The sequence below is a fragment of the Triticum urartu genome, chromosome 6A, assembly GCF_056163025.1.
Source record: "Triticum urartu cultivar PI428250 chromosome 6A, HENAU_Tu73, whole genome shotgun sequence".
Classification (NCBI taxonomy): domain Eukaryota; kingdom Viridiplantae; phylum Streptophyta; class Magnoliopsida; order Poales; family Poaceae; genus Triticum; species Triticum urartu.
The window spans coordinates 2,445,041-2,458,264 of NC_141878.1; positions in this window are offsets into that span (position 1 = coordinate 2,445,041).

The window sequence follows — 13,224 nt, forward strand, 5'->3', positions numbered from 1 at the left end:
ACTTGAATGTGTTGAAATATATTGTCCGTCTCTTTTCATCAATTCGGACTGATGGGTGAATTGGTTGGAGCATGAATTCAATACAACATAATGACACTTGCAAATAGCTGCGCTAGCTGGCCGGATCTACTTAGTTGACTGGATAAGTGGGTCAATCATCGCACTTCCATATCTACAGAGTCACATAAGGTGTACTGAAGACTGGAGTCTCATTTTTTTCAAGATTAACCTAGACATTGTAGTCGTCTCGCTAGTCGGAATATAATCTGCATTAACTATCTGGTCTGTGCGGACTTATGGCACGCTGTAAAATCTTGGATTAACCTAGACATACGTACAGTATGCCGAAAGTTACAATAAATCCCCATGGGAGCAAGAAAATGAGCACGAGTTTGACAACAATGATGACTTGGACATTGGAAAATGGTAACAAGACAGTGGCGTATATGCAATGATGAAGATTTGGTTCATACGTTGTGATCATATCATAGACTTTCCAGCTTTGATGCTGGTGCTCAACTTTTGATGACGTTTTAAATGCTTGTTTGATACGAAATGTTGAAGAAATCATAGTGATCCAAGAAAGCCCACCTCTCTTGTAGGAGAATCGAGCGAGAATAATTAAAGTATTTGCTGCTCTAGAAACGAGTAAAGTATTTGCAGCCGTACTAAACGAAAGATATGACCACTTACAAAGTCTGGCTGAAACAAAGGTGTCCAAGTGGTTCCTGAACGAATGCAATAATTAACAATCGGGTTGGAGCTAGGATCAAGGTTTTCCCGTTTCCATGTGTACAGGTACAACCCAGGAGCTAACTAGTACTCCCTCCATTCCCTTATACAAGGCTATTATGAAAAATACATTTTGCATCTATATAAGGCCACTAACAGTAATCGAGGCAAAATTTAATGATATTTTCTCGTACTAGCAACTTGTTTAATACTTGCATGTATGCGGATGTATTAATAATCCCGTTAACGAGAAGAAAAGTTGGCTTGCAAAGTAGTCATTAAATTTTACCTTGGTACCTGTGATTCGAGTTTGTGGTCTTGTATAAGGGAATGGAGGGAGTAGCTTTCTTCGAAAAGGTGGATAACCCCATACCTCCGCATCAGAATGATCCATGCAACCATAAATTATTAAGAATACAAAATCCAGCAGCTGAACAATATCGACCCGAAAATAAAGTGAAAAAAAACCCGAGGCCGCATGCCTCGCGACAGTAACTTCACCAGAGAGTCACTAACCCTATGTTACAAGATGATATCAAAACGAAAAATACACAACTCTTAGGCTACGCTAAATAACGGCCGCATGTGCGCCGATGATGGTGAGTCCAACACAAGTTTGAACCCTGGATTCTCATCCCTGAAGGCAAGCTTCAGTCCACCACCTTCAGCAAGGACACGGTGCAGACGTGCGTCGACATAGCCTCTTATGAGACCTTGTGTTTCCACCGGAGTGCATTAAGTAGTCGTTGAAGCCATATGTACCATCATCCCTTATCCAGCTACCGATGCCTCGATAACACCGGATATCTCTGGAGAAGACACCCGAAGACAGACGTCCCATACCGCCTGCCTCCCGTCGCTGTCCCATCACCGTCGATCCAGCAGGAACATGCTCAACATGAGATCTTCGCCAGAGCCACCGTGCAGCACATGTCGGTAGCAGGCATGTCTTGACGCCCCCACATGAGAAGTGGTGCGTAGCATCGGCCGGAGGCTTCACCTGCTGGAGAAAGGCACTGCCCAACTACTCCGAAGGAGATGCATGTGTCACCCGCCGAGCCGCATCGAACTCGGCCTATTGATGGAGGAGACGTCACATACCGCCATCAGCCTTAGAAAGGCCGTTACCACCGTGAGATCTAGACTTCGGGTCCCCCAGACAACCCCGGAGTCTGCCGTCGTCGAATAAGAGGGGCCGCCGCCCTGATTTCGGGCACTACAACGAGCACCCACTGCCGCGCTAGCTGCTGTCGTCGCCCATACAACAACAACCGCTCTCCCGACCGTCAGACCCGGGCACTAGGTCCCGAACCCCTCGTGCGCCGCCCCATGGTCAGCAGCGCTCAACCTGGCAACGAGCAGGCCACCACCAGATCAGCCACCCGGGGCCACCGCCCTGATTTCGGGCACTGCAACAAGCACCCACCGCCGCGCCAGCTGCTGTCGTCGCCCATAGAGCAGCAACCGCTGTTGCGACCATCAGACCCGGGCACCAGGTCCCGAACCCCTCGTGCGCAGCCCCATGGTCAGCAGCGCTCGACCTGGCGACGAGCAGGCCACTACCAGATTAGCCGCCCGGGAGCTAGTTTGGATATTAGTTTAGTCCTCAACTTCAACACGTTCCTAGAGAAAGCCAAGCTGAAAGACAATGGCAGCAACTATACGGACTGGGTCCGGAACCTGAGGATCATCCTCATAGCTGCCAAGAAAGATTATGTCCTACAAGCACCGCTAGGTGACCCGCCTGTCCCACAGAACCAAGACGTTATGAACGCTTGGTAGACACGTGCTGATGACTACTCCCTCGTTCAGTGCGGCATGCTTTACAGTTTAGAGCCGGGGCTCCAAAAGCGTTTTGAGAGACATGGAGCATATGAGATGTTCGAAGAGCTGAAAATGGTTTTTCAAGCTCATGCCCGGGTCGAGAGATATGAAGTCTCCGACAAAATCTTTAGCTGTAAGATGGAGGAAAATAGTTCTGTCAGTGAGCACATACTCACTATGTCTGGGTTACATAACCGCTTGACTCAGCTGGGAGTTAATCTCCCGGATGATGCGGTCATTGAGAGAATCCTCCAGTCGCTTCCACCAAGCTACAAGAGCTTTGTGATGAACTTCAATATGCAGGGGATGGAAAAGACCATTCCTGTGGTATTTGCAATGCTGAAATCAGCAGAGGTAGAAGTCAAGAAGGAACATCAAGTGTTGATGGTCAATAAAACCACTAAGTTCAAGAAGGGCAAGGGTAAAAAGAACTTCAAGAAGGACGGCAAGGGAGTTGCCGCGCCCGGAAAGCAAGCTGCTGGGAAGAAGCCAAAGAATGGACCCAAGCCCGAGACTGAGTGCTTTTATTGCAAGGGAAGTGGTCACTGGAAGCGGAACTGCCCCAAATACTTAGCAGACAAGAAGGCCGGCAAAACAAAAGGTATATATGATATACATGTAATTGATGTGTACCTTACTAGTACCCGTAGTAGCTCCTGAGTATTTGATACCGGTGCAGTTGCTCACATTTGTAACTCAAAGCAGGGGCTGCGGAATAAGCGGAGACTGGCAAAGGACGAGGTGACGATGCGCGTCGGGAATGGTTCCAAGGTCAATGTGATCGCCGTCGGCACGCTACCTCTATATTTGCCTTTGGGATTAGTTTCAAACCTTAATAATTGTTATTTAGTGCCAGCTTTGAGCATGAACATTGTATCGGGATCTCGTTTAATTCGAGATGGCTACTCATTTAAATCCGAGAATAATGGTTGTTCTATTTATATGAGAGATATGTTTTATGGTCATGCTCCTATGGTGAATGGTTTATTCTTAATGAATTTCGAGCATAATGCTACACATATTCATAGTGTGAGTACCAAAAGATGTAAGGTTGATAATGATAGTCCCACATACTTGTGGCACTGCCGCTTGGTCACATAGGTGTCAAACGCATGAAGAAGCTCCATGCGGATGGACTTTTAGAGTCTTTTGATTATGAATCATTTGACGTGTGCGAACCATGCCTCATGGGTAAAATGACCAAGACTCCGTTCTCAGGAACAATGGAGCGAGCAGCCAACTTATTGGAAATCATACATACTGATGTGTGCGGTCCAATGAGCGTTGAGGCTCGCGGTGGCTATCGTTATGTTCTCACCCTCACTGATGACTTGAGTAGATATGGGTATATCTACTTAATGAAACACAAGTTTGAAACCTTTGAAAAGTTCAAGGAATTTCAGAGTGAGGATGAGAATCAACGTGACAGGAAGATCAAGTTTCTACGATCAGATCGTGGAGGAGAATACTTGAGTCACGAATTTGGCACACACTTAAGAAAATGTGGAATAGTTTCACAACTCACGCCGCCTGGAACACCTCAGCGTAATGGTGTGTCCGAACGTCGTAATCGCACTTTATTAGATATGGTGCGATCTATGATGTCTCTTACCGATTTACCGCTATCTTTTTGGGGCTATGCTTTAGAGACTGCCGCATTCACTTTAAATAGGGCTTCGTCGAAATCCATTGAGACGACACCGTATGAATTATGGTTTGGGAAGAAACCTAAGCTGTCGTTTCTAAAAGTTTGGGGATGCGATGCTTATGTGAAGAAACTTCAACCTGAAACGCTCGAACCCAAGTCGGAAAAATGCGTCTTCATAGGATACCCTAAAGAAACTGTTGGGTATACCTTCTACCTCAGATCCGAAGGCAAGATCTTTGTTGCCAAGAATGGATTCTTTCTAGAGAAAGAGTTTCTCTCGAAAGAATGAAGTGGGAGGAAAGTAGAACTTGATGAAGTATTACCTCTTGAACCGGAAAATGGCGCAACTCAAGAAAATGTTCCTGAGGTGCCTGCACCGACTAGAGAGGAAGTTAATGATAATGATCAAGATACTTCTGATCAAGCTCCTACTGAAATTTGAAGGTCCACAAGGACACGTTCCGCACCAGAGTGGTACGGCAACCCTTTCTTGGAAATCATGTTGTTAGACAACGGTGAACCTTCGAACTATGAAGAAGCGATGGCGGGCCCGGATTCCGATAAATGGCTAGAAGCCATGAAATCCGAGATAGGATCCATGTATGAAAACGAAGTATGGACTTTGATTGACTTGCCCGTTGAACGACGAGCCATAGAAAATAAATGGATCTTTAAGAAGAAGACAGACGCGGATGGTAATGTGACCATCTATAAAGCTCGGCTTGTCGCTAAGGGTTATCGACAAGTTCAAGGGGTTGACTACGATGAGACTTTCTCACCGGTAGCGAAGCTAAAGTCCGTCTGAATCATGTTAGCAATTGCCGCATTTTACGATTATGAGATATGGAAAATGGACGTCAAAACGGCATTCCTTAATGGTTTCCTTAAGGAAGAATTGTATATGATGCAGCCGGAAGGTTTTGTCGATCCTAAGAATGCTGACAAAGTGTGCAAGCTCCAACGCTCGATTTATGGGTTGGTGCAAGCATCTCGGAGTTGGAACATTCGCTTTGATGAGATGATCAAAGCGTTTGGGTTTACGCAGACTTATGGAGAAGCCTGCGTTTACAAGAAAGTGAGTGGGAGCTCTGTAGCATTTCTCATATTATATGTAGATGACATACTTTTGATGGGAAATGATATAGAACTCTTGGACAGCATCAAGGCCTACTTGAATAAGAGTTTTTCAATGAAGGACCTTGGAGAAGCTGCTTATGTATTAGGCATCAAGATCTATAGAGATAGATCAAGACGCCTCATAGGTCTTTCACAAAGCACATACCTTGATAAGATATTGAAGAAGTTCAATATGGATCAGTCTAAGAAGGGGTTCTTGCCTGTGTTACAAGGTATGAAATTGAGCTCAGCTCAATGTCCGACCACGGCAGAAGATATAGAAGAGATGAGTGTCATCCCCTATGCCTCAGCCATAGGTTCTATTATGTATGCCATGCTGTGTACCAGACCTGATGTAAACCTTGCCGTAAGTTTGGTAGGAAGGTACCAAAGTAATCCCGGCAAGGAACACTGGACAGCGGTCAAGAATATCCTGAAGTACCTGAAAAGGACTAAGGAAATGTTTCTCGTTTATGGAGGTGACGAAGAGCTCGTCGTAAAGGGTTACGTCGACGCTAGCTTCGACACAGATCTGGATGACTCTAAGTCACAAACCGGATACGTGTATATTTTGAATGGTGGGGCAGTAAGCTGGTGCAGTTGCAAGCAGAGCGTCGTGGCGGGATCTACATGTGAAGCGGAGTACATGGCAGCCTCGGAGGCAGCACATGAACGCAATATGGGTGAAGGAGTTCATCACCGACCTAGGAGTCATACCCAATGCGTCAGGGCCAATCAAACTCTTTTGTGACAACACTGGAGCTATTGCACTTGCCAAGGAGCCCAGGTTTCACAAGAAGACAAGGCACATCAAGCGTCGCTTCAGCTCCATTCATGAAAATGTTCAAGATGGAGACATAGAGATTTGTAAAGTACATACGGACCTGAATGTAGCAGATCCGTTGACTAAACCTCTCCCTAGGGCAAAACATGATCAACACCAGAATTCCATGGGTGTTCGATTCATCACAATGTAACTAGATTATTGACTCTAGTGCAAGTGGGAGACTGTTGGAAATATGCCCTAGAGGCAATAATAAAAGCATTATTATTATATTTCCTTGTTCATGATAATTGTCTTTATTCATGCTATAATTGTGTTATCCGGAAATCGTAATACATGTGTGAATAACAGACACCAACATGTCCCTAGTAAGCCTCTAGTTGACTAGCTCGTTGATCAACAGATAGTCATGGTTTCCTGACTATGGACATTGGATGTCATTGATAACGAGATCACATCATTAGGAGAATGATGTGGTGGACAAGACCCACTCCTAAACATAGCATAAAGATCGTATAGTTCGTTTGCTAGAGTTTTTCCAATGTCAAGTATCTTTTCCTTAGACCATGAGATCGTGTAGCTCCCGGATACCGTAGGAGTGCTTTGGGTATACCAAACGTCACAACGTAACTGGGTGACTATAAAGGTAGACTACGGGTATCTCCGAAAGTATCTGTTGGGTTGACACGGATCAAGACTGGGATTTGTCACTCCGTATGACGGAGAGGTATCACTGGGCCCACTCAGTAATGCATCATCATAATGAGGTCAAAGTAACCAAGTGTCTGGTCACGGGATCATGCATTACGGTACGAGTAAAGTGACTTGCCGGTAATGAGATTGAACGAGGTATTGGGATACCGATGATCGAATCTCGGGCAAGTAACATATCGATTGACAAAGGGAATTGCATACGGGGTTGCTTGAATCCTCGACATCGTGGTTCATTCGATGAGATCATCGTGGAGCATGTGGGAGCCAACATGGGTATCCAGATCCCGCTGTTGGTTATTGACCGGAGAGTCGTCTCGGTCATGTCTGCCTGTCTCCCGAACCCGTAGGGTCTACACACTTAAGGTTCGGTGACGCTAGGGTTGTGAAGATATGTAGATGCAGTAACCCGAATGTTTTTCGGAGTCCCGGATGAGATCCCGGACGTCACGAGGAGTTCCGGAATGGTCCGGAGGTAAAGAATGATATATAGGAAGTGCTATTTCGGTCATCGGGACAAGTTTCGGGGTCACCAGTATTGTACCGGGACCACCGGAAGGGTCCTGGGGGTCCACCGGGTGGGGCCACCTGCCCTGGGGGCCACATGGGCTGTAGGGGGTGCGCCTTGGCCTATATGGGCCAAGGGCACCAGCCCCAAAAGGGCCCATGCGCCTAGGGTTTGGGGGAAACCCTAAAAGGGGGCGCCCCTTGCTTGGGGGGCAAGCCCCCCACCCCTTGGCCGCCGCCCCCCTAGGAGATTGGATCTCCTAGGGCCGGCTCCCCCCCTAGACACCCCTATATATAGTGGGGGAGATGGAGGACATCATACCTCAGCTTTTGGCGCCTCCCTCTCCCCTGTTACATCTCTCTCTCGTAGTATAGGCGAAGCCCTGCTACTGTGACGCCCTGCATCCACCACCACGCCGTCGTGCTGCTGGGTCTTCATCAACTTCTCCTCTCCCCTTGCTGGATCAAGAAGGAGGAGACGTCACGCTGACCGTACGTGTGTTGAACGCGGAGGTGCCGTCCGTTCGGTGCTAGGATCTCCGGTGATTTGGATCACGTCGTGTACGACTACTTCGTCCCCGTTCTTTGAACGCTTCCGCTCGCGATCTACAAAGGTATGTAGATGCATCCGATTACTCGTTGCTAGATGAACTCATAGATGGATCTTGGTGAAGCCATAGGAAAATTTTTGTTTTCTGCAACGTTCCCCAACAGCAAGAACTCTGCTTCAATTAGTAACTGGCCTGTCTTAGAAATAATTTTCTGCAACAACACATGCATATAACCAATTAAAAATGACAGAGGAGATGCAATGAAATGTAAGCTATATGAATTCCTTCATAGGAATGTGTTGTTACTTATATGAATAGGAGAAGATCCAGAGCACAGCTGACAGGAAATATGATACGATCTCTCTCCTGGTGCCCTCCGAACCATCCTCAACTGCACAAGCAAGACATAAGATATTAAGCAATTTTACAAACACTTAATCTTTATAAATTCAATGAGTACTCTCTAGCATATACTTTGAAAAGAAGAGGTCTTGCTCATCATTTCACAAAACCTGCATATTAGTGTAGCAAGCAAAGGCATGCAGAATACTGGACATGTTTTGGTTCATGCACAGAAGCAGAGAAATGGCAAGATCTAGAAAAACAGCGCAAGAGTAATCTTGACAACGCCATCTCAGAGAAAGACCAGATGAGGTGAAGAAAAAAATGATGTATCTGGAGCAATTGTTTTCCTCTAGTTACCATTTGATTCAGTATTTTGTCCAATCTCAAAATCTAAGATATGCCCGTATCCAATTATTAATAAGTTAACTTGCAACTCTTGGCACAAAACATGAGCAGCTTGATAATAGAAGAGCCCTCAATTGTCCGCTTTTGATGAAGGGAAATCAATTAGTTTTAAAATACATGGGAAAAGTTGATGTTAATAACTAATGTTTGTGCTGAAATAAAGTAGTCCACAATATGGGAAGCAAAAAAAATGGCATGAAGGAACACTTGCCGCTTTCACACCCAGTAAAAGTAGTAATGATGTAGAAACCAATGGAATTCTTTTCTTCTTGTACTCAGTATTGATCTCACTTGATTCAGTTTCGGAAAACGATTTGCCGGAAGTGGCGTAAGTATCTGGTAACAAATTGAAAGATCAATAAATATGCACCAGTTGACCATATAACTTTCCAAAAGAAGAACAAGATGATTTGTTCCTGTAGTGACTGTTGCAGAAGAATATGGCCGAACAAAAGAACTCATATCAGAAGTTAAATAGACACCCATGTCAGGTTCATAAACTGTGATGCTAGCTTTTGGTCATTTTCTTGTTTCACGAGAACAATTATTCGGTTGTTGTATCATATTATTGAGAGGACAAGGAAAATCATGCTCGCCAATTCTTTTCATCTGAACGACCATGAATATTGTTTGAAACCTGAAAGCACAAGGTAAAGAATTGACTGAAAGAAACTTGGAGAACAAAAACCTAATTAGAGGACATGCTACCTTATTTGCTGATTTAATCTCAGATGAGTTGGTTTCTTTATCAATACTGTAATTGTTGTTTTCACAAGATGCAATAGAAGCACCATGTACTCTTGAAAGAAGATTTTGATTTGATCCATTCATGGTTGATACAGTAATAGATTAGTATCAAGAATATAGCTATCAGTTGTTGCAAAGGATGACTCTCATACAGTGTCAAAATTCATGTCACACAGCTAACTGTCACCCCCTGGAAGAAGTGAATTCAGGTTAGTCAAGAATCGCCCGAACCAAAATCAGACAACGCAAAACTGAAACAGAACCGCCAGTTCAAGGTCAGCGGGAGCGGGGGTGTGGCGGCGGCCATGCCCGAGTCCCCGGCGTCCGTGAAGCGGAGGAGGAAAATATGAGCGAATGTCCGGGATGCACACACCATGGATGACCTCCTTGCCTCCATGGTCCACCGCCTCGAGGCAATCCGCCTCATCGGCCGATCTGGTTGGCGGGTGGAGCAAAAAGGAGCTCGGCGGCCATGGCGCGGGCGCGATGAAGCAAACTTTTGGAAGAGGGGGACAGAGGCTCGACATTGAATAGATATATTATACCTGAAAGTGAACATTTGTATCAAAATGTTAGGGAAGAGGTCATCCTACAGAATTAGCTCCTGCTACAGAATTAGCTTGTGTGTGTCAAAATGTTAGGGAAGAGGTCACACAATTAGCTCCTGTGTATCAAATCTTCAGTAAGTATGTCTTGTATTGTATAACAGTATAAGTCAACATGCTACAAAATTTAAACAACAACTGTAACAGGATGCAAAATCAAAGGAGGTGTACAAGGAGGGAAAGGTAGCAATGATATATCTCTAACTAACTTTGAACTTACCTATCAACATAAGACATTTTCTTAATAATGGGCAGATTCTGCAAGCAAACCATTTTTCGCACGAAAGGGGGTAAAATCAAGCATTTTACACAACTATAAATGATTTTCAGCCAAGAAGATGAAAGGAGGACAAAAATACCCATGAATACAAGATATAATTATTGAAGTTATTCTCTGCGACCATGATATAATCTATAGAAGTTAAAAGTATCTAGTTGACAGGAAACCTGTCTTTGATAAGACTGATGGTGAAGATGTAACCTTAGAAACAGCATTAGTGTCCAAAACAATTCAGATAGATATGTACTCAATTTGTCATTATGCCTTTTACATGGTTAGTAGAATTCCTTGTGGTATATAATGCGACTAATTACTCTCACAATAAAAACAGGAGATATCAAGTCCAAGGAAGCACATGAAGTCAAGTACAAGCATGGAATCACTTCCTATTGTTCTTAATTAAAACCAAAGTTCTAAAAATATAGCACTACAGAGGACCTTCAAGTTACATTTCTCATGAGCAGCTTCCAGCATTGACACCCAAATAAGAGCATTAATAATCTTTTCATCGCCAGCATTGACACCCTAATAAGAACAAATGCCACAGATATCCTGCAAAGTAAATTCCTATTATTGGTACTGAATTGCCAAATAAATTTCAATCAAAAGAATGCATGACGCATCAAATATTAAGCGGTAAATCAGCTCAAGTGAAAAGGGCATGGAATCCTGGCCTCAATATTAAGTTTCGGTATAAATTGCAGGTACCACAAACTCAAGCTAATACAATGATATGGGAGAATCATGTGGAGATGATGAGAGACGAAATAAAAGGGAACTCACAGGAAGTGCAGATCAGGGTGAGAGGGAGAGAACCTGTAGGTCTAGCCGACGCCGTCGGAATCAGCAAAACCAGAGAGGAGGACGACCTCATGTGGACGAAATTTCAACAACAAAAAACTCTGCAAGTCTGAAGTGTCACAATTATACTTTTTGTTAGTTGTCTTAATCTGTACATTACATGACCAATGTATAATAGTACCCTACCTTTTTCTAAATGGCTCTTCTGATTTTTTGAGAGTGCAGACCAATGAGATTATCTTAACTAAATTATCTCGCAATTCCATTAGAGACTACAACAGTGGCAAGAAAGCATCATGGTTCAAGTTATGCAACTACCAACCTGTGTTTTATTGAAACAGAAGAAACTTAGCTTAAGTACATTATCTTACAACTTCCTTAGAGACTACAGAAGCAACAAAAAGCATCATCGTTTAGGCTTTGCAACTACCAAAATGTGATCTCACGCAAAGAAAAAAGATAGTAATTGTTCAGCTTAGCATCATGTTTCAGCTTACACAACTACCAAAATGTCAGCCTAAGTCATTGTCTAATGGTTTCAGAAAAAGGATCACGAGAAAGGTCACCCATTAATGTGATTCAGATTCAGCCTACCACAAGGTCAAAGAAGTTAATCTTCATCCACGTTGGCATCATCCCTTGCGCCGTTTTGCTCCTGCGGTACTGTTTTTTATCTAGTTTCCTCCATTATGCTCCAGGCTTCATTTTTTGCTTTTGAAATTGCAGAAAGAGTTGAGTGCAATAGAATAAATCTGAATGTTCTTTTATCACAATTGTGTCCTAATACAAAAGCTAATCGCCACAGGCGAAGGAATCCGAAATTAATGTAATACCACATTCATAAGGATATAGAGCCAATAGAATTGCATTGTTGTTCACTATTTATTTATTCTCCCATTTTATAACAATTGTGTGTAAATACAATAGCTATTCTCTACAGCCAAAGGAATTTCAAAATTCACACAACCCCTCGTTTATAAGGATATAAAGAGACAATAAAATTCCATTGTTGTTAGCAACTTCTATCTATTTATGCTCCCAGATTCTCACTAATAATCTACGGACTTTGCCACTTCACCTTCATTTGCATTGTCACGTAGAGTTACTTATCCATGCAGCATCTAAACCCAAAGAATGTATCTTTGATGGACACAACTGAGCAAGAGTAACAGACTAATAGAATGGAGACAAGTAGACAACAACACTGACCTTACAATGCAGTTCTCAGGGGCTCAACAAACTCTGGGAACTCAATCTCATAGAGCGCCTCGAAGATATCTTCAGCGTTGATCATGTGCACCTTTCCTTCCTTGCACTCATCATTTGCCATGCAAATAAGATCAAACTCATGTTACTATTATTATCCCAAGAAGAAGCCTAATATTATGCTCTCTGGCACTCTCCCCGTGATCAAATAGCAAAGCCATTAGCTAAAGATCTTCACGATGAAGATCCTAAACCAGCAGTGCTAACTGCTAACTAATGCCAATAAATTAACTTCCACTATTTTCTTCCCCCAAGAAACCCCCAAAAATTTAACATAAGCATCAAATTCGTCACCCAAAATACATAAGAACAACATTTCAGACTTCAGTCTACATGCTACAGCACCCAGCGGCAATCAAATTTAAACATCCATAGTGCATATTAGGCACTGATCCTGATAAATATATCTTGCTAGCCTGTTATTGTAAAAAAACATACATTTAAGTTATATCTGCCCATGAATACATGTAAGGAACCACGTCAACCAAAATTGAACCAAGCGTTTTCCATTTCATTTTGAATCTCAATCAACACAAGGCTTTTCCTTTTTGAAACTCAATCTAACCACGATAGATTGACAACATGAGGAACCGAGGAAGAGGAATTGAGGACTTACCATATTGGAGGCTTGGAGATGGACGAGATAAGCAGTGAGTTGACACGACCGCCAGCCGCTGCAGAAGATCGGAGTGTCGGAAGCTGCAGCCTCTAAATCAGAGAATGAAGATGGGGGAGGTCCACCGTGCTAGGAGGCCGGCAGCCAGGACCTCGGAGGGGGAGGCTCGCCATGCTTGGATGGAGAGGCGGTAGTGGTAGCAGAAGCGCGGGATGTCGATGCCGCGACCTCGCAGACCTGGAGAACAGAGAAGCCATTGGGGATCCGCACGGTATGGCCGTCGACG